Source organism: Macrobrachium nipponense, chromosome 41 (genome assembly GCF_015104395.2).
Source record: "Macrobrachium nipponense isolate FS-2020 chromosome 41, ASM1510439v2, whole genome shotgun sequence".
Classification (NCBI taxonomy): Eukaryota; Metazoa; Arthropoda; class Malacostraca; order Decapoda; family Palaemonidae; genus Macrobrachium; species Macrobrachium nipponense.
The window spans coordinates 28,262,059-28,284,558 of record NC_061102.1 but is presented as its reverse complement, the minus strand read 5'-3'; the positions used below and the strand labels follow the sequence as shown (position 1 = coordinate 28,284,558).

Here is a 22,500-nt window from a genome sequence, read left to right as displayed (position 1 = left end):
GTATATATATATATATATATATATATATATATATATATATATATATATATATATATATATATATATATATATAACTTTTTCCCTTGACAGGATGGGGCTCTGAGGAAGAGGTAGGATATCTGATTGTGATTTGGTTGAGGGAATAGTTGAAAATAAAGTTTAAGTTGGGAAGGAGCGGGTGAAAATGTGGCTATGGGCATAAAGATAAATATTTAATATAAATAAAGATCTAAGATTCGATTAGAAAAGGGTGAAATCTAAAAGCTAATTTTAACAATGAAAAAAATTTAAACTTATATCTGCAGCAGTAAAGATAATCTAGTGATTAAGCACAGTTACTCACTCATAACCTACACGTTACACAAGTACACACACACACACATATATATATATATATATATATATATATATATATATATATATATGTACATATATATATATATATATATATATATATATATATATATATATATATACTTATATATATCTATTTATATATGTATGTATGTATATGTATACACATACATACAGGATAGGGAAAAGTAATAGGATACTCTGTGAAAAAACTATAATAATAGGTAATAATATTTCCCCAAGTCACAACACATTATTATACCTCCGTTAAATAGTCTTAGACATTATTTCGCCACAAGAGCTGAGATTACATCTACTACAAATTATCCTAATAAAAGTAAAGACAGCAACAACGAGACTGTAACAACGATACCAACGAAAACAACGCGGATGGTGATGGCGATGAGACGGTCTTAGAGGCCCTTAATAATTGAGAATACCGGGAATCCTGAACTTAGTGCCTTGGAAGACAGATAAATATCTTAAGAAAACACTATCATGTTATTTGGATTTTATGGCAATAATGGAAGGTTGTTCCAGGGGAACATCCATTTCAACTTTGATTCAGTTGAATATTTAAACATAAGAAGGAAAGAACTTTGGGTCAGAGTGTTTCACTAATACAGATCATATAAAGTTCTTTTGGGGGCAGTTAGAGAGAGAGAGAGAGAGAGAGAGAGAGAGAGAGAGAGAGAGAGAGAGAGAGAGAGAGAGAGAGAGGTGGATATGTAGATTAAAGGATTACTTATATTAAGTCAAGGAACTAAGATAGATCCGGGGAAGAAATGTTAATTTTAGATTATATTTTAAAAAGTAGAAAAACATACACCAGTTACGTTATGATAACATGGATCGCAATATCAAAATGGAAAACCTCGCAAGTGTATGGGTAAGTTGCTGAAACCTTTCAGTGCAAACCTAGTTCTTTTTTTTTTCACTTTCCTAATTACTGAATATTTTTAGATGACTTTCCCCAACCATGAAGAATATCATTACTTCAGACATGCTGGAACATAACAACTCCTGTAGGAAATGCCTTCACTCAATTTAGTAAAAAAGAAAGAAAAAAATAAATAAATGCTAATGTTGTGAGTGGGTTCCACATTTCAGATCATTATCAATCCCCGAGTGGAAATGGGACAAAAACAAATACTGAAACAACATACAATTTTAAAAGTATGTTGGCCACGAATAAATTTAAAAACTACTCCACAAACTTGGATGAAAATCAATGTAACTTCATGCATCCGTAACTATTCAACAAAAACCGGTTGATCCCACGATGAATTTACTAAACGAAAAGGTTAAACGAAACGGCTGCTATTTCAGACGCCGGATTTTACCCATGGAAATGAGTGCAGTTGAATATAGGAGTGAACATTTTTTTTTTAATGAAGGTGGAGAGACGAATCATTAAATGTCTGAGCCAAAGGAAGAAAGAAAAAATGCGGAAAGAAAAAAACTAACATAGCTTAAAAGAAGAAGCAGAAACCTAAAAAACCCACGCCCCCTTTAAAAAAAATACCCCCAGAACCTAGCAGTAAACAAAAAATATAAAGAAAAAAAAGCTAATAAAACCAACTTCAGGTATCCCCAGTGGTTGTCTGAAGAAAGCACAGCGAAATGAGAAATATGACTGTAAGCTACAGCATCTCACAGATTAGCGTTGAAAATATTATCTCCATAGACGCAAACATATCTTCTCGGGAAAAGCAGTCTCTCTTCTGTAAAGATAAAAAAAAAAAAAAAAACTCTAAAGTAACAAACAAACATAACGGGAATGAACACCAACCTTGTGAATTTACATCTTAGATTCTTCATGACTTTCCAAGATAAGTTTCATGAACCCAGATATCAATTTGGTACATATAAATTTATGTCATGAATAACATATTTGCTAAGTATCGCAATAATTTCATTTTCTCTCTCCTGAGAAAGGATCTGTCTTAAGCCCAATCAGGCTTCACTCGGGGGCGATTTAGATCTTGCATTACCTTTTCTCCTTTCACCAGTGGATACCCAGTTTTTCATTTATCAATAGAGGCGAATATCTAGTAAGACTGGGGTACTTCAATACTTGAGAAAGAGCAGGTAAGAAGAAAATGTTTATGTCATTATAAGAAACCTAAAAAAAAAAAAAAAACTGATGTTGTTGACGTTAACATAAGCGCGGATTTCTCTGACCGGAAGTTGAACAGTTTGTTAGAGCCAAAACCGTTTACAGGTGGGCAGGATGTAACTGCTACCTTGAGGCAACCGTTTAATTTTTATAGTAAGCGCATTAATTTACATACAAACGCCCTCTGGATATAGTATAATGGCTATGGTACATAGAAATGGCAGCAAACGCCTGAGAAAGAGAGAGAAAAAAATGTTATCATCAATGAAGACTAGGCAAGATCATTACAGAAGACAGTCCTCAACATAAAGGTCAAGTACGCAAAGGCAAACCGACAGACAGACAAACCTCGCGACAGTGTCTCACTTTTCTGGTGGTCACCAATCCAGATACTGACCTATTCCAAAATCACTTAACGTTGCTGATGCTAGAAGTGTGGCATTCCAAGGGACTGGAAAAGTCACTTTCATTTAACTCTTAATCAAGATTTACAGTTTTAGGATAATGATAAAATCGGTCGCAATTTGTCATACTCTTCCTTCGTCAAGTTCAGTTCTAATTTACCCTGCTTAGAAAAAGAAACAAAATCAACCAGACTTTGGATTTTCACTTTCACACTCATCATAAACCTTAGCGTTACCTCTCTCTCTCTCTCTCTCTCTCTCTCTCTCTCTCTCTCTCTCTTTTTCCTCTTTTTATTCTTCATCCAGAGGAACATGAGTCAGGCCTACTGAGTCCTTCCTGATCCGCTAAGCGATAAACAAAAGTAGCTCCGTGTCACTTCAGGCTCTTCGTATCACTCTCCTCAGATGCCAGGAATAAAAGTGTATGTCCGAACATACATACGAACATACATACGAACATATACAGCGAGCTTCGAAAAGAAGGCGTCATTCAACAAAGCCCTGGGCTTCACTATTCTCCAAGAACAACGTACCTCCCAAGGGAAACGGGAAAGTCCAAATATATAAAATGAAATAATGGAGCGAATCACCTGAGCAACCAAACAAGAGTCTTAATTAATCACCTATTGTCTCCGGGTTGTTTTTCCCTCTTCAACTCCTCTCGTTACTTCAAGTTCTTAATCAGCAGCTGGGTGGTCGCCTTTTTCCATTTTACTTTTAGTTTTCTGCCTGGTGCCGATTCCGGTCAAAGGAACAGCTTTGGCTCCTGCGCCGATGCTCAACAACATTGGATTTGAATGGAGTGCAAAACATTATTATTTTACGCATATCTATTATCTCATATCTAACTTACACATCCATTTTTTTTACTTGCCTCCAAGTGATTCCATGTTTGAGATACATTGCTAATGGGAATGAAATGTTGTTACCTGTAAATTTGGAAGCTTTATTTCCCGTATTACTTCCAAAACGCTGATAATTTTTTTAAAGTTTACAAGAACTTTACGTACTATCATTGTACATCTGGACCAAAAATTTTTTATTTTATTTATTTTTTTTGGTCACCTAAACAGAGACACTTGTGGACTTAACAATGAGCTACTTGATGAACATAAGTGATGGATTTTACAGGAATCAAGAAAAGTAAAGGAACGCCCCCGAAATACATACTTCAAAAAATACAGTTAGATTGTGTCATCACTACTGTGTCATTTCAACCGATGGGTTTATCATCGTATTCTACGAAAAATCCTGATTGGAAATCTATTCAAATCAGCAAGTAGAAAAAGACTGCGATAGGATTGTACAAAACACACCAGGTGTCTAAAACCATCAATGAGGGGAATAGGGTTGGAAGGTGCACTTTTTTCAAAAGTTGCACTTGTTTTTTTCGTGCACTTTTTTTGAATGGTGCAATTATTTTTTAGGGTGAACTTTTTTAAAGGTGCACTTTTTTTTTTTGGTGTACTTGTTTTTAAAGGTGCACTTGTTTTTTTTTTTTATATATGATTGTCATTGTATTTCATAATGACATTCTATTGTGTTAATATCTCCTGACAGGCACTGGTATTTATGAAATCTAGGTTGTCAAGCCAAGCACTGAGCCACTACCAGCGCTGCACTTTAGAGTGAAAAGAGGGAGTTGGAGCGGTTGGACAGCAAGATCGAGAGATCCAGAAACTAAAGGAGTCGATGTACAAGAAACTAAGGATGAAAGTAGGAGAAAACCTTATAGTTGGATTAAGAAGTAATAGTCAGAGAGGATGGACAGCATGAAATAAGAAAATGAGTCCAGCTAGGGACCGAACTGGGAGTAGCAAACATTCATTAATAATGCCTACAACGCATCGCCTGAGGTGCATTTGAAGTAATATAACCTGTTAGTCACCAGCGTTTTAATAAAACCCGAATTAGGAGGTACGGAAATCGCTTCGACATTAGAGCATCTCGGATAAAAAAAAAAAGGCTACCAACATAATTGGAGGAGGAGGAGGAGGAGGAGGAGGAGGAGGAGGAGGAGGAGGACGCTAATCAATCTTTCAATTTTGCGACGAAATGATGAAAAAATATAAATACTTTATTTTATTTTGTTCGACAAATTTTTTTTCTCAGTTTAGGCAATAGCCTGTCAATTTTAATAACCAAAGCAGCGTAATTCACCACGAAGCGCACAATAGTGAAAAATATATATGAAATCCTTTGTCAACCCCTAAACCCTGGAATATTCATTTCGCACCACTTAAAATGCCGAAGAAAAGTTGATGAATGCGTTTCTTCATCTCCTTTTCAATTTCTTGCATTACTTAAATAAAATACTTATTGAACTAAGAAAATAATTAAATGTGTTGGTGAAAAGAATTCTAGTCTTCTCTACCTTCACTTAACACATGTTTATGAATGACCATTATTATGACCAAAACGTAAAGACGTCCCCCCCACAATAAAACACGCCCCCAACAAACAAAAAAAAAAGGGAAATAAAAGTAGAAGTAAGAAAATTCCATTCAATTGTGAAAGTAAAAAAAAAAAAAATACGAAACGAGTGAAATAAGTTAATGTTCAAACCCAGCCGTTCCACACTCAAAAAAATGTGATGAAATCAAGTCCGGTAAAAGTGGGAATTTTATCCAGAACCTTTCACCAGAGAAAGCAGGGACACGGGACGGGCTCTCGATTGGCATAGGCAGCAGCACGCAGATGTTCTGGATTACGGCTCACAAAACACACGTGTTGTACTCTGGCATTATATGAGCGGTCATATCTCCTTTTCTAAAGACCTTTTGGAGGGTCATTCTTTTCTATCGGTACTGCTCTTGCTGCGGTTATCAATTTCTTATTACCAGTACAGCTGCTGGCATCACTTTTGTTTCTCTGCAACTAATTAATACATGATAAAGTTTTTTTTAAGTTTGTGATATTAAAATACGATGGAGATTTTTTTTTTACCTGCAATTACACCTTGGATTATACACGTGAAGTTAGAGGAAATAAGGTAGCTCAGTAAATATAAACAATTTTCACATCTTGGCTTGCATAATTAATAAAATTTGCAATAAAAAATCCATATTAATAAAAAAAATTAGAAGTGAGAAATATTAACATACTGAACATTTTAATTTTTCTTCCATGACGCAAAATCTTTATGGCACCGTAGATTTTCCTCACAAATGATTAGCTGGCAACAAATCAAAAGAATGGCGAAGCATCTCTCTCTCTCTCTCTCTCTCTCTCTCTCTCTCTCTCTCTCTCTCATAGACTTAAAACAAAAAAAAATTAAAGACAAACGCGTTAAAATAATACTGAGATTTGTAGTCAATGAAAATTCCCGATAATCTTTCGTAATGAAAATACAATTGTATCCTAATTTTTTAAATAAACGCGTCGTCTGTACTTATACTGAAGTAGTGATTCTGAAATTGACAGAACTTTCTTTGATTGCTATATTTCTTATCATCACGGCGATCCACTAGCCAGAGCAGGAATGATTACTCCTTTGTGAATTTGTAATTCAACAGTCTGAAATTCTGAAATTACTCTTTAAATCTCGCTATGCCCTAAATACTAATGGCCGTTCGATCAGAAAGAATTAAGCACTGATGGGTCTGACCCGCATTTATACATGGACGACAGCCGAACGGGTAATGGACCGTTTGCCCATTAGCTCTTTTGACCGTCGGTTGAACAGGAAGCATTCCCAAATACCAATACTCGTAACGGCATAACAGAAGTTAATAGACTGGTATTCCTCACAATGTAGTACTACAGAACAAAAAGTAGATTAGGATAATACGCAGCAAATTCTTCTTTAGACACTGGGAACGCACACTCAAATGATCATGTTAATACTTACATAACATACATACTTTAAACATATTAAATATCAATATTAATGATTCGTAGATATAACGACACAGTCATGTGTACTTATTCGTCTAATGCAGATCTTCTAGAATAGACTGGTATTTACAGATAACAGGCAAATAAAATAGTCAAAGACAGAAGAAAAATAAAACTGAACTGTATGTAACAAAATCCAACGTTCTCTGATGAGACTGTATAGACAGCTAGAAATGACAGATTTACAGTGAAAGGAAGAATCCCTGAATCTCATAGTTGCATCTCCTACGTGACGATCTTCAGTGGTTAACACAGACAAACACCACACACACATACACACACACACACACACAACCACACTCATAAACAGCATCTTATTCCATAGTAAGTCGCTGACTAAAGCACACGGCTTCTTTGCAATAACTTATATTCCATGACATGAAGCGTTACTAATTCACAGTTGAGAGAGAGAGAGAGAGAGAGAGAGAGAGAGAGAGAGAGAGAGAGAGAGAGAGAGAGAGAGAGGGAGAAATTATACTGTGACAGAAGTGGAAGGGACTGCAGTGTATATTCTCTCTCTACTAGAAACTATATTCGAACGTTTTAAGTGAAGAATTAATATTTCTCATTTAATTATTTTCATACAGTTTTTATTTTTACATATTTAAGATAAATCCATGTGATTATTGCATAGAAACTGTTTGGTAATATTATTTGTAACACTAGTATTACTTACATTCAAGCTCATCTCATTAGTAGACAGGAAATATATACGACAAAATAACACATATCACGGGAAAATAATATGGCTTGTAATCAAATCAAAATTCTCACGTCATGTAATTTCATCACATTTCAATAATTACGCGGTCTGAAGACACCACAACAATGTCAATGAAGCAGAAGCATTAGAACAGGATTCGACGAGAATGAAGTACATGCACACATATCAGCTTATAGCAATAATGTCTAACACTTCACTATTATACGAAATTGGAACAACTCAAACCTAGTAGCTTGGTAGCCCTCGTTACTTGTTCAATACGAGAAAAAGCAAGCACAGATATTTGTGTCGCAAACTCCTCTCATTTCCGAACAGACAATCGTACCGCAGCCAAAATAGCAAAGTTTCTGAGCAAATGGTGAAGAGTTTTACAGTTATTACTCTGTAACAGTATAAGTAAGTGTTTGCGTAAAATTGTTCACTGTCTCTAATATCGTTGAAGATATATTTTAGCCGTTTTCGTTTCATTGACTAATGCAATATATTCAGGTCTACATACATGAAACGCCCATGAAAACATGGAGATGAACATTAATTGTTTTTTTTCCTTTTCATTGATATGTTTAGAATAACCATTAATAACTCATTATTTATGAGTGTATCATGTTTTAATTCTAAACTCCTTACAATCCCATATATACGTCAACAACAAAAGAGTAGGGCACATTCATTTACTCATAGTTTGTATGGTGTTTTTACGTTGCATGGAACCAGTGGTTATTCAGCAATGGGACCAACGGCTTTACGTGACTTTCGAACCACGTCGAGAGTGAACTTTTATCACCAGAAATACACATCTCTGACTCCTCAATGGAATTCCCGAGAATCGAACTCGCGGCCACCGAGGTGGCAGGCCAAGACCAAACCGACCACGCCATTACTTCGCCATAGTACATATTGTCGATTGTATCAGTTTATTTAATTCTACTAAACTTTCGACGAAAATACCCTAGGGATTAAGTTAGTAATCTCCCTTTAAAAAAAATTGCAAGAATGTTCTTCCCCTTTGACACTTCAAATTTATATATGGATTATTACTGTGATTTGATGCTTTAAACAGACAAATATATATATATATATATATATATATATATATATATATATATATATATATATATATATATATATATATATATATATATATATATTATACACATTTGTAGGCTATGTCTGTAATGTATGTATGTATGTAGTATATATACAGATAGAGAGGTAATAAAGAGACAAATACCTAAAACTACGAATAATTACTCATGTTAATTTTGATTATGAATATATATATATATATATATATATATATATATATATATATATATATATATATATATATATATATTCGTAGGCTAAGTCTGTATGTATGTATGTATACACAAAAAGAATGGTAATAGCGAAACAGATATCTAAAACTATGATATACATACCCATGATAATTTTGATTATTTTCGTTAGTGTTTACTTGCCGTTAAGTCTTAAAAACTTTCGAGAAAAAAAAACCGACGATCAAAGTTGCCATAGGAACAAGAGACTATGACTCTCTCTCTCTCTCTCTCTCTCAGAAGTTCGATCACGAAGAGAGATTTTAAGCACCGCAACTTTCCTCGTATAATCAAACGTCACTCGTCTCAAAATCGCTTTAGGACAAGATTTAACAAGCAAGGGTTTCGTGATTATTACAACCCTTCATAATGGCCGCGCATTTCTGTGGAATGGCCAGGAGACCTTTGCCTTGCATGGCTGACTTCCATAGAATAGAATAGCTGTGCGTTATGGAAACAGAACGAAAAATAAGTAAAAAAAAAAGGTAAGAGGTGGTTATAGACTTTCTGTATATAATATACAAAAAAACATCTGTTAACATTATAGCTAATAACAAATGGCAATTAACAAATAAATAACAAACGGCAGTAAACACACCTGATAAGACATGGCAGTCAACAATTCTCTGGTAATCATTAAAGAGAAGACTGTAAGAATCAAAATAAAAACTCAATATACAAATACTCAAAATAGAACAACACTAAGCGTTAATAAACGATAAATATCCAGAGGCAAGCATAGTTGCTCTCATCCTCAAGAAAAGGATCTTAGACCCATATTTGGGAAACCAAAGGTACAGAGAATGTGGCACAAGCCAAGGTTCAGATAACAGTGATTAAATGGCTCCCATCTACAGCAAGGTATCTAAATGTGGCCCCTGGGATGACCCATCTGCCTTAAATAGCGTCAAAGATACTCGAGTTAAATAAAGGAGACTCCACAGAAAAGAGCGGATGCTGGAGGACCCAGCCATCTCCTAAACTATCAGTGAACAGTAAGAAAAAAAATAGCTACGAGTCATCCCTTAAACTATCAATTACCAACGAAAAAAGATTAGGGGAAAAGTCGTCCCCAAAATTCCCAATAAACAATTACAAAAAATATGGATGGAAAAGTAAATCCACAATAGTATGTCTGTATGATTTTGTTATTTAAAATATAAAGTAGATCGACAAGGAGGACCGTGCAGGTCATCGAAAGCTTCCTGCTTTATATTTTAAATAAAATCAAAGAGACATACTAGTGTGGATTTACTTTTCCATTTTGTTGAGATTTTGAAAAATATTGATGATAAACAGATAACCATACACTTTAAATTCTTCATATCCAAAGTATCATCTTAATCATGTTTTTGTTCTGTTTAATTAAGTTACTGATTTGCTGTTTTTCTTATTTTATCTAATTGTAATATTGGCAGACATTTGAGGCCTTGACATATCTTGATCAAAGCTTATTAGAAATGACTGACTTGGTTATAACTTGTCTCAATTTCAAGCTTTGTGTTTCTACGTAACATATGTCCAGCATACTTTATATTAAATTAAGTTCCTAAGTACATAAACAATAAACGAGAGAGAGAGAGAGAGAGAGAGAGAGAGAGAGAGAGAGAGAGAGAGAGAGAGACTTCCGAGTTCAAGACGTTTATGGCCTTCATCGATCTAAAGCAAAACGTGGGACTGGAAAATGGGTGTTTATGGTACAGCTATATATTACTGAAGTCACGATATCCTTAATAAATCATTCCCTTTAACAGGCTGACGACTTAATGAAGCACTCGAGGTCACTTTATGACCCTCGTGACCTGAACGCGGATCTTTGGTGATGTCTTTTCTCATTTTTCTTTTATTTCATAAAGTTTGAGTATCTACATTTTGCTCGCTTCATTTTTCCGAAAAAAATGTTCAGAGATGATGATATGACTATGTGTGTGTATACCTTTTTATGTTTTTATCTTTTTTTTATTTGTTTATTTTTTTCAAACAAAGAGGATTTTTATTTCAGTCGGTCACCTTAGTGGCTGTCTGAATATATCCAAAATGGCGCCAAAAACAAAATTTTTTTGTCTGTTTTTATACAACAGTTGTGCTTTCCAGCCGCTGCATTATCACAACCATGACATGTATAAATATGTTCATTAAAGCGAAAAGTGCAAGATTCCTATAACTTTTCACCAACTATTGCCTACGTACTTACAGCTGCGTTTATGGCCACACAACCGTCATTAAGAGTATAAAACTAAATCCTAAGTACATGTTACAATCTGAGACATAAAATCAATAGTGGGCCGTCTAGGATAGATCGCAAAATGCACATGACATCTACTTTTCCCGTTTTCAAGAAAGCTATAACAGCTGGAAAAACAGCTGTTTATTTTCTTCTACCCCATTTATTTCGAATCAACTGACTCTTGTACTTAATTAGGAGATTGGAATTTATCCTCTTTCCGGTTTGTTTGTTTTTATAATGTTTTACGTTGCATGGAACCGGAAATACCTCGAACCTATACCGACATAATCTAGATTTATTAGTCATTTCATTTGCTATTCCATGTGTGTCAGCTTCACATTCACAACTTCTTTGAAGATGTTAAAAAACAAATAGTTAATTGCTGAATTCTATCCCAGTTTTACCCAAGCCATTTTTTAATAAACTGACTCTTACACATAATTTGGAGACTGGATTTTTTCCTCTTTCCGAAAATATCTCGAACCTATACCGACATAATCTAGACTTGTTAGTAATTTCATCTGGCATTCCATATGTGTCAGCTTCACATTCACAACTTCTTTGTTGAAGATATTATGAAACAAATAGTTAATTGTTGAATTCTATCCCGGTTTTACTCAAAGTCTGAATCTCTCAGTTTTCCCGAGTTTATGGTCCTGAAACGAGAGCTTGACTCTGGTACTCTTGAGCCGTTTCGGTTTCCTTCATAGTTTTACACTAAAAGGAAAATCAGATCTTCCTTAGAAAGTGACCCTCTAGGGTTTTAAACCTGTATGTATCCACCTATGCGGCGTGTTTAGTACAAACCCATTCTCGATCACTGTAAAAAAAAAAAAAAAAAAAAAAAAAAAATAACCCCCAATAAATATCAGTTCTAGATAACGACCACCCAAAAACCCTAGGGGTCACGATCTAGGGGAGATCCGGAAAATCTTGAAAATAATTATCAATCAGCAGATGACATGGCTTGCATTAAGACAAGCTGGAGGAAGGAAAAACGTAAGAAACCTCTCTGAACCGATCATCCAGTTTCCTAATTGACAGATAAAGTGAGATACTACTTTATTCAAACAACTGTCTTTTTTTAAAATTCCATTTTCCACCTCCCTTGGAAGTCTCCGGCGAGAATTTGTGATAACCTTTAAATCAAAGTTATTGGAATGTGTTCCGTAACGTGAGTACTCTTAAACTAAGAAGTTAGTGCGACCCCAATTTTATTTTTATTTTTTAAGTAATCTGCCGCAAAAGTTTAGTAACTTACAATAAAGTGGATTTCTAGGTTTTCCTTTTATCTGGCACGAAAAACTTTCTAGTAAAAGTTAATCCCCTTTATTTCTTCACCAAAGGAAGCAAGATAAGTCGTATATGCCCATACGTTATGTATTTGTTCATATATCGACGAACCTTCATGTATTTTAGACAAACGTCAAAGAAAATATTACAAAGAATAAAGAAAAATCTGAAAAGAAACAGACAAGACATCTACTATGTTTGGCGACTTTAATGTTGTTGTCTCCATTACATCTTTTATCATTATCATCATTACTAGCAAACATATGTATATAGCAATCATGTATGGAAATTCGTAAAGTAACTAAGTCTACGGGCATAACCAGCCTAGTTTCACGGGCAGAACTAGCTCCGTTTCAGGGAATCCCTTCTCACCCCCACCCCCTTCTGAGGGGGGGAGGTAGGATGAAACCCCATTATAAACAATCTTAGCGGTCCCCACTATGACCCTGCCAAGTTTCATGCCCATCGGACCAGCCATTTGGCCGTGATTGAATGACAGACGGACGGACAGACATTACGCCCATTATAGTAAGATTATTATTATCATCAATAAAAGCGCGCAAAAGGATTCATATTAGAAGAAGCCTAGAAAGTCGTTACCTTGAAAAAACAAAAACTTTACCAAATACAGAATGCTATCTACGAGAACAAGAGGTACAAGAACAACAATGTAACATTATAAATATACGAATAAAACAATGTAAAAACCCACACAATTCTGAGCAGAGCAGTAGTTCCAACTTCTTACTGCCAGTACAAGACGCAAGCTCGATCTCGTGATTGGGGGAGGGGGGCCTACAAAGACACGTTAACCCTTGCTTGAAAAACATTCAGTGCCTCTATTCACCAAACGAGGGAATTAGTTATATGGTAGTTAATCCAACGAGGTGGCCAGAAGCCATGATGAAAAAAGAGCAAGGGGCCAGAAACCTCATCTAAATATGACTTGCTAAAAAATCGGTTAGTTCATATCCTTTAAAACTACCACATTTAAGAGGACTGCCAGTTAAGATAAGAAAAATAAATGCAAATAAAATCACGAAAAGGTACAGGTAGTGGTCCTTACTAAGGAGGAAAGGCGCCACAATACAAATAAGCAAACCAACCGTATGTGAGCCAGTGATTTGGAATAATATAAACCTTTCTTGAACTTCAGAAAAAAGTTCACCGGTGAAGGAAAAGATTCTCATATTTGTAACCTCACACAGTAAAGGTTTTAGTGGATATTCAGTTTCTAAGCCATAACCTCTTGGGCAAAACTCTCTGGAAGTTGCTGACATCCATTAATCTAAACTATTAATACAGCAAAATGACTAGACCAAGTGTTCTGAAGCAAGCATGCGGCTGTTACACCGTGATTTCTGTCGATTCAAGGAGATATACAAATAATATCAAGCTTTTTGAGGGTATTAGAAGTTCCTAAACAAACCTCAGGGTCGAAGGTAACACCAAGTACCTTCATATTTTCAGAATCAGTAAGAACAATCTTTCCCTGAACAAAGCAGATTATTGATTGAGAACACAGAGTGTAAACAGTTGAGCCAAAAGAGTGTTCTGGGCTTTCTGTCACATTGAATAGTCACCTCCTCTCAAGCTGATTGCAGTAATGTACTCCTGAATCTTTACGATATTCATAAGATTATCATTTCATCAAACATAATCATTTACTCTTGACACGATAGCAATGCAATTCCAAGTCGGTCGCCATAAGATAAAACTGTAAAGCCACTCTTACGACTATTTCTGAATAGCACCTTGAAAAACGTTATTTCCATTGCAACAAAAGAGAGAAAGTATTACCTGAACAATGAGATTAATTGTGAAGCTTTGCGCAACATCTATTTCAGCACTAAATCACAGGGATTAAAACAAAGGAGAAAGACGTAGCTTTCATTTTACGCATTTTTATTTTGCTGCGAAAGGAAGAACGTTCTACTTTATTTTGGCTTATGTAATGCTAGAACAAAAACCTGTGACAATGCAAACAAAAAAATACAATCGAAAAAAAAAAATGGAAATAACTTTCTATAGTATGCTTGCGCTGTTTTTCAAAGTTAAACAAAACTTTCGTAATTAATGTACCCTGGAAAAGAAAGAAGCCTTTACTTTTTTTTCTTGTTTATTTAATCCTGAAACCAAACTTGCTCCGCTAGATGCAGACAAAAAGATCATTAATGACCACAGAGAAAGGATACGGAATCAAAGAGAGACTTAGGAGTCGTTTCATCACCTCGCCATTTCCTTTTAATCATAGATACTTTACAGCTTTACACTAAACTAGCGGAATCACTAATCCCCGATGGACGAGTAGATTTCGCGCTCGGCTACCAATCTGGTGGTCCGAAGTTCGATTCTTTGCTCGGCCAACGCGGAACCAGAGGAATTTATTTCTGGTGATAGAAATTAATTTCTCGATACAATGTGGTTCGGATCCTACAATAACCCGTAGGGGTCCCGTTGCTAGGTAACCAATTGGTTCCTAGCTACGTAAAAATATCTAATCCTTCGGGCCAGCCCTAGGAGAGCTGTTAATCAGCTTAGTGGTCTGGTAAAACTAAGATTTACATAACATAACTTATCGTATAAAGACACACTTCAGTTCAACCACTTGTCTATGAAAAATATCTACGAACGAGGTCCCCCTATCAAATAAAACTTATCAACCTCACATACGAACAAATAGAATCGGCAACTTCTTTCACCAACTTAATGAGAGAAAATTAGACAGAAAACAGCTCCTGAAGCAAGAAGCAGCCAAGGCAAAGAGCGTGAAATAACAGCGCATAATCAAAAGCAAATGAATGATAAAACCCGGAAACACGACCAACACAAACGAGTAAAACAAGTCAATGCGGCAATTCGCGTCTAAATATGGCAACAGCCCCCGTGAACTGCTTATATTTAGAAAATAAATTCTTATCCAGAAAGACTAAAAGAGAAATGTCGCAATTTATCAGCGGTCAGCTATCAAACCCACGGATCCAATGAGCCACAAATTTGCCTTTTAATGACTTTAATTTCTGGTAATGGCCCAGTTTGCAGCGGGCGCCATCCGCCGCCACTTAAACATTCAGTTACCATTGGTGTTTGGTCTTTTTTTTTTTTTTTTTTTTATTGTTACGCCTGATAATGTAACTTTCCCATTTTTAGCGCTGCCAGCCGAATGGTATTGCTGGCGGCGTTTGTGAAACGTTCACAGACAAAGCACATTACAACAGGACGGGGGTGGGTGGGCTATGTTTGCGAATTGCAGGCTGTTTAGTGTTTGTTTATAAATACAAAGTCCTACGTTTGTACGCGACGCGAAATGCAGGGAAAAGAATAAATGGTCCCTCTCAGTCCATATTCTTGCTGTAACTGTCAGGTCAACAATAGTTAATAGCAATTTCTTCCTAACGACTAAGTTCTAATACAAATCAATATCACGTAACATAGGGTAATGGGCAAAAAACGTTACTACTCAGTTCAGGCAGCAGATGTAATTATTATCTTGAGCAGTAGTAGTTATATATGCAAAAAGAAGACACTAAAATCACCACTGTCTCACACTGAGGGACATGGGGAAACCCGAACGAACTGTAAGGTAAGGTAAGGAGTAACGTATTCATATGAAAGAAATAAACAATGAAAAAACATGGGGATTAATACACATGACACGAAAATAAACATAATACAATTAAGAACACGTAAACATTTTAATGCACGACAAAGTTGAGAACAGCCAAAATAAATAAATAAACAAAACGTGAATGGTTCACAGAATTTAAAGGTAGCATTAGTCACCCTCCAACTTATGAAAATGGACATCGTCCTACTGGAAAACTTAAGCCGCCCTTTTCCAGTCAAAGGGAAAAGTTGAGACAATGGTGCGCAAGAATTAAAAGTCGCCTTACAGTCTCCATTACTCTTATTAGCTTCAACATCTATAACACTACACAAAAGACTATGTGTCACTTGCGTCACATTAGAAGCAGATACCCAAGTTTATGTGTAGTGTAACAACATAGCAATCAAGGAAAACACGGATGATGACTATGAACTGAATAGCACCTGAGACTTACAAAGGCGCCATTATCAACAATGAAAGCAGAGGTTCTTTGTTGAACTACAACTAATGAATGAAGGCCAGAGGATATTCCCCGTTGATGGTTTCAACTATAATGTAGGAAAAGAAAACTATCACTTTAGGCAATGTTCTCTAGAAGGTAAAAATATCAGGTGGCTGCCGAGAACTAGACATGAGACCAATATTCCAGAGCAACGGTGAGCCATAATACCTTTAGAACATGGAGCAAACGATGGTACATTATGTGTGGGGTGCAAAAAAAAAAAAAAAAAAAAAAAAAAATCAAAATTACCGACAAATGACCAACCAAATACCAATGACCAACCAAATATCGTCAAATATCCACAATCAAAAGAGAAGGGTTACCAATGCATTGTGGATCATATTGGAAGCATGGTATGGCATCAGACAATCAGCAAGGTCCTCGTTTTGCTGGAATTCAGCTTCATCTCCTAGTGACTACACATACATATATTTATGTACATACATACATACATACACACACACACACACACACACACACACACACACACATATATTACACTGACGAGTCACTGTTTTTGTCTCTGAAAGAGACGATAATGGCGTTGATCTCGTAAGATCAGGCATTCGTAGTAATTTCCTAAACAATTATATGTATTTTTGGATCGCATAGTGGATGTCAAGATTGTCGTATACTCGAAGTCTCTCCTCTCTCTCTCTCTCTCTCTCTCTCTCTCTCTCTCTATATATATATATATATATATATATATATATATATATATATACACACACACACACACACACACACACACACATATATATATATATATATATATATATATATATATTTATATATATGCATGTATATGAGAGAGAGAGAGAGAGAGAGAGAGAGAGAGAGAGAGAGAGAGAGAGAGAGACTTCGAGTATACGACAATCTTGACATCCACTAAGCGATCCAAAAATACATATAATTGTTTAAGGAAATTACTTCGAATGCCTGATCTTACGAGATCAACGCCATTATAGTCTCTTTCCGAGACAAAAACAGTGACTCGTCAGTGTAAAACTTCAATGAACAGTGAACCAGTAGGTTCCTAATGAAAGAGCAAATGGAGGAAGCTTGGTTCGCGAATTTCTATATATTTTTATAACTATTCTCTCATTATTCCCGACTTTATCCCATACCACTTGCTATCTTCCGAGATTCGGATGAGATTCGTCAGTATTTATAACTCTGTTTTAATTTTTTCTGATTTATCATTCTTGGAAATTAGACGAGGGAGACATTCCCTAAAACTGCATTGGAAACAAAACCCAATACACATATATCAATTAATATAAAAAAAATCTTTATTTTTAATTTTTTTACTTTATTTATTATGTCTATCACAGTCAGCTTATTCGACTGGGTGGTTTTTATAGTGTGGGGCTCGGGGTTGCATCCTGCCTTCTTAGGAGTCCATCACTTTTCTCGCTATGTGCGCTGTTTCTAGTAGCACACTCTTCTGCATAAGTCATGGAGCTACTTCGGCATCTACTTTTTCTAGGTTCCTCTTCAGGGATCTTGGGCTCGTGTCTAGTGTTCCTATGATTATGGGTACAATTTCCACTGGCATAGCCCATATCCTTCTTATTTCTATTTTCAAGTCTTGATAGTTATCCATTTTTACTTTTTCTTTCTCATGCACTCTTGTGTCACCTGGTATTGCGACATCAATGAGTGATACTTTCTTCTTGATTTTGCCAATAATCGTCACGTCTTGCCTATTGGCACATATCACCCTATCTGTTCTGATAACATAGTCTCAGAGGATCTTTGACTGATCGTTTTCTAAAATTATTATTATAGGTATAATTCTCAATTACGAGGGCACAAGTAATGTTCTTTAAGGTAAACAATAATATACCGATGGTAGGAGTAGTAAAATTTAAAAAGAACTATAAAAAACCCTTCGTACCCTACCCTGGGTTGACGACTGAAAAAGAACCCAGGGGAGGGTTCGAAAGCTTTTACATAATTTTATAAAATTTTACTGCTGGTACCATCAGCATATTATTGTGGACCTTAAACAACATTATTATTATTACTATTCAGAACATGAATCTTATTCATTTGTAACATGCCCAAATGGGCCATTGACTTGAAATTCAAGCACCCAACGAATATGAGGTTCAGTTGAAAGAAGTAACAGTATTTAACAGGAAATACAAGAAGAAGAGCACCAATATGCAAAGAAAAACATCGTGAACGGTTTATCCTCTATTTATTCCATATCACTCCAATCCGAAAGAGTAAAATAATGAACCTTCCATTCTCTACCTAGTGATCTCCGGTCTTCCTATCGCAGCTTCGAAGTTTGTTTAAACATTCAATGCTTTGCTTTTCAATGAAAATCTTATCGAAGAATATTATGAACTCGAGACATTAAAGGCTCATTGAAGCTAGTTGTACTTAAGGGTGAGTGCGGAGCAGATTTGGCACATGAATTAAAAGTATGAACATGTTGCAGGGGAGTAACAAACAATTGTATTTCGTGATAGATAATAAGTAAAAAATAGCAAATATTTATATCTATATATATATATATATATATATATATATACATACATATATATATATATATATATATATATATATATATATATATATATATATATATATAGTTTATTTCGGACAGCAACGCAAAAGAGCAAAAATCTATTTATTTAATTCCAAGTTCTGCAAAACTGAAAACATCGACAGGAATAACTTTTCCCGGCTGCCGATGGCTTTGTTTTTCTTGAGAATAATTTTCCCGCCGTTTTCCGGCGGCGCGAAGCGGGAAAAGTGGTAAATAAAATTGAAGGGAAAAGGCGGGGGAAGGAAAATCACCATGAAGGAAAATGTTCAAGTCATTTCTAAATGCTCAGGACGTCCCCAGCGAGACACTAATATAGGATGTTTGTCTTCATTTAATATGAAATAAAATGTGAACTTGAGGTTTCCTGTAACAGAGCCAATGGGTACAACCATTTGATATCGTAGGATGCAAAACCAAAATTCAAATACTGTCTACAGTACTAGATGCCTGAAGTAAGTTTCATTTTACTATTTTCCCTTCCCCTACACAATTATTGTACTTGCATACATACAGTTAATGAGGTACAATTGGAGAGAAAGGTCTCAGGTACAACACAAGATCAAGAATACCATCTGGTATTCTTGATCTTGTACCTCATTAAACTCCTTGACAATGTCTGAGTAAAGACGAAAGCGCTTGGATTTCTGACTATCATTTTCCGTGGAATTCGCTTACAATATATACATCCCATATATATATGTATATATATATATAATATATATATATATATATATATAATATAACATATATAATACATATTATACTATTACATAATAGATTTAGAAGACAACAATTATCTACTTCAGTCCTCATACAAAATGTCATTGATGGATATATAAAAAACTTGATTGTGGGCCTTTTCGGCAATATAGTCTAATGGTGAGTTTACACTAGGCTTCACCCCACGCTGCATGTGTAAGACTCATCACCTACTCCTCCCAAATTCTTGTTAGCCCCGCCTACTGGACTGCTCATCAAGAGTCACGCCACACCATTAACTCACCATAACGAGCACTGCACTAGGCGGGCCTAACAAGAATTTGGAGGGAGTTGGTGATGAGTCTTATACATGCAGCATGGGGTGAAGCCTAGTGTAAACTCACCTTAAGACCCAAGTTGTGACCCCAACTGGCAGCATTACTTTCAGCAGTATTGTATAAAGAACATGTTTATATATATGTACCAGCTGCATACCTGTATTTCAAATCTAGAGGAAACTGTACCACTAACTAGTGCAAGAAGGCTCTAGAATTTTCCACTGTGCAAGGGAGACTTCAGTACTGAGCAGAAATACATGTTGCAAATCAAAATTATGCTTTTAAATGTTTTTGGCGATTCACAGACCTATTCCGTTGCATCCAGTCAAGCAAATACAATAATATACTTAAGATGAATGTGTGTTAGATATCTGTGCTAATAAAGTTAAGCATACAAAGCAAGCTCTCATGAACATAATTCGATTATTTGCTTGAACTGCTTCCTTATACTGTTGTCTAAACACAGTCTTTTGTAATGTAATTCGTTTTAGAGTCCTCGTGTATCCGTAAAATTTCTACAAATCTACAATTCATCTCCCCAATACATTTCTTTTATATATACAATTATAAAACAAAATGTAAATTAATTCTTATTTTCTGTGTGTAACTTCTACAGTCTTGAAGATGATAAACGTTAATAATATCTCCAGTCTAATGCCAGTCTTTCTCCCACGTATATGGCCCTCATATAACCACGCAGAACGAAAGTAGACTGGTAAGAGCTTTGAGGAGGTATATTAAGTTGGGGCTAACCATATCGACCTTCTTATATCACTGCTATTTTTGCAGTATGATTACACTCCTATATGTGCCCAAACAAGCATAATTGTAACTGGAAAGACAGATTGTCAGGATGGATATAGAACGGATATACAATACCAAAGTTCTTTAGAGAGGAGAAGAGAGAGAGAGAGAGAGGAGAGAGAGATGAGAGAGAGGAGAAGAGAGAGAGAGAAGAAATATTTACAACTCGGTGCGTGTATTCGTGTATGCTTTGTTTACCAAACTACATTCTACGTTAATCTTTCATTTGAACTCACAGGAAAATGCTAAAGCGAACGAGAGAGAGAGAGAGAGAGAGAGAGAGGGAGAGAGAGAGAGGGAGAGAGAGAGAGAATACAATCCAGGATGATCCAAAAAACTTTGGAGAATAGAAAAGATGGCAAAACCCGATGCTTCTTCCAAAAGGATACTGAACAGCGTGACGGAGAGTTACACAGCTAACACGGGGTAGCCATCTTCAACTTCATTACGGTGTTACTTCGTCCTCTATTTGATTACATTCCTACCTCGGAAAGGGGAATACCAAATGCCTTATCAGGTTAGTGATTGAGTTTGGTTCATATCTAAGTCCAATTAGTCTAGCTGGAGTCCTAGTTATTGGCTGCTAATTGCTAAAGAAACAAATTACCACGGACTCAATAATCAATTAATATTCTTGCTAAAGAAAGGAATGTTGTAATTATTCATATGTTAGTTGTTAGTAATTACAACTTGTGTGAAAAAAAAACATACTGATGTTCTTGTAAGATATTAGTTTTCTTTTTATATCTATAATTTTGGACTTGAATGTATGGACAAGGATAAACATATGTTAAGAGTTACTGGAAATGTGAGAAAATCAAAGGTCTAATTGCATTTATTAACTTATCTTTTAATGTTATATTAAGAACGGCAGTTGAAAAAAAGGAGCAGAAAGATATCGATAAAGAGAAAAAATTATTAAACAGGCACTCAAGATGGATAAGTTAAATAAACTGAAGTAACACAACAGCTCCTGCCGCTCTACAAAAGAGTAATATATAAATATAAATGTGAATAAATAAATAAATAAATAAATAAATAAATAAATAAAATAAATAAATAAATAAATAAATATATATATATATATATATATATATATATATATATATATATGTATGTATGATATATATATATATAAGCTCTATAGGTGGTAACTTAAAAATTGAAATGCAGCTTCAGAAAGCTGGAAGCACAAAGCCTTCAAACGCAGACAGTCAGTATCATAATTACAGTTATTAAGGAAAATGGAAATAACAGTTCGAACAATTGCGTGTGATGCAAATCCCAAGAGGACGCAGTGTTCATGAAAGAGAACAGCATTCAAGCAATAACTAAACGAAATAGCTGAAGCATCTGTTATTAATGCTATTATCTCTTTGGATATAGGAAGCCTTGGTCAACATCATGTTTTGTGACTCTAGTATATGATACTACAAAATATATAAACAAAATTCAATTTTATTACACAGTGGTCACTCACACAATTCATAAATAATTCTGTTCAGTCTTTACGAAGGCATATCTATGTACTAACAGATATTCAAAATTATTACGAGCAATGTTACCTATCCACAATACATCACAGAAAAGAAGCATCGCATGAAGGCTTACTACACCAAATCCTGGTCCATTTTGAATCACTGTTAAGGCTGC

The 22,500-nt window shown here is 35.3% G+C and overlaps 1 protein-coding gene across 2 annotated transcripts in view; it reads right to left on the bottom strand.

The window, feature by feature from the left end:
* The window catches only part of LOC135212639 (lachesin-like), a 695,659-nt gene that overhangs the window by 214,231 nt on the left and 458,928 nt on the right, over positions 1-22,500 (bottom strand). The gene's annotated exons all lie outside the window — the stretch shown is intronic.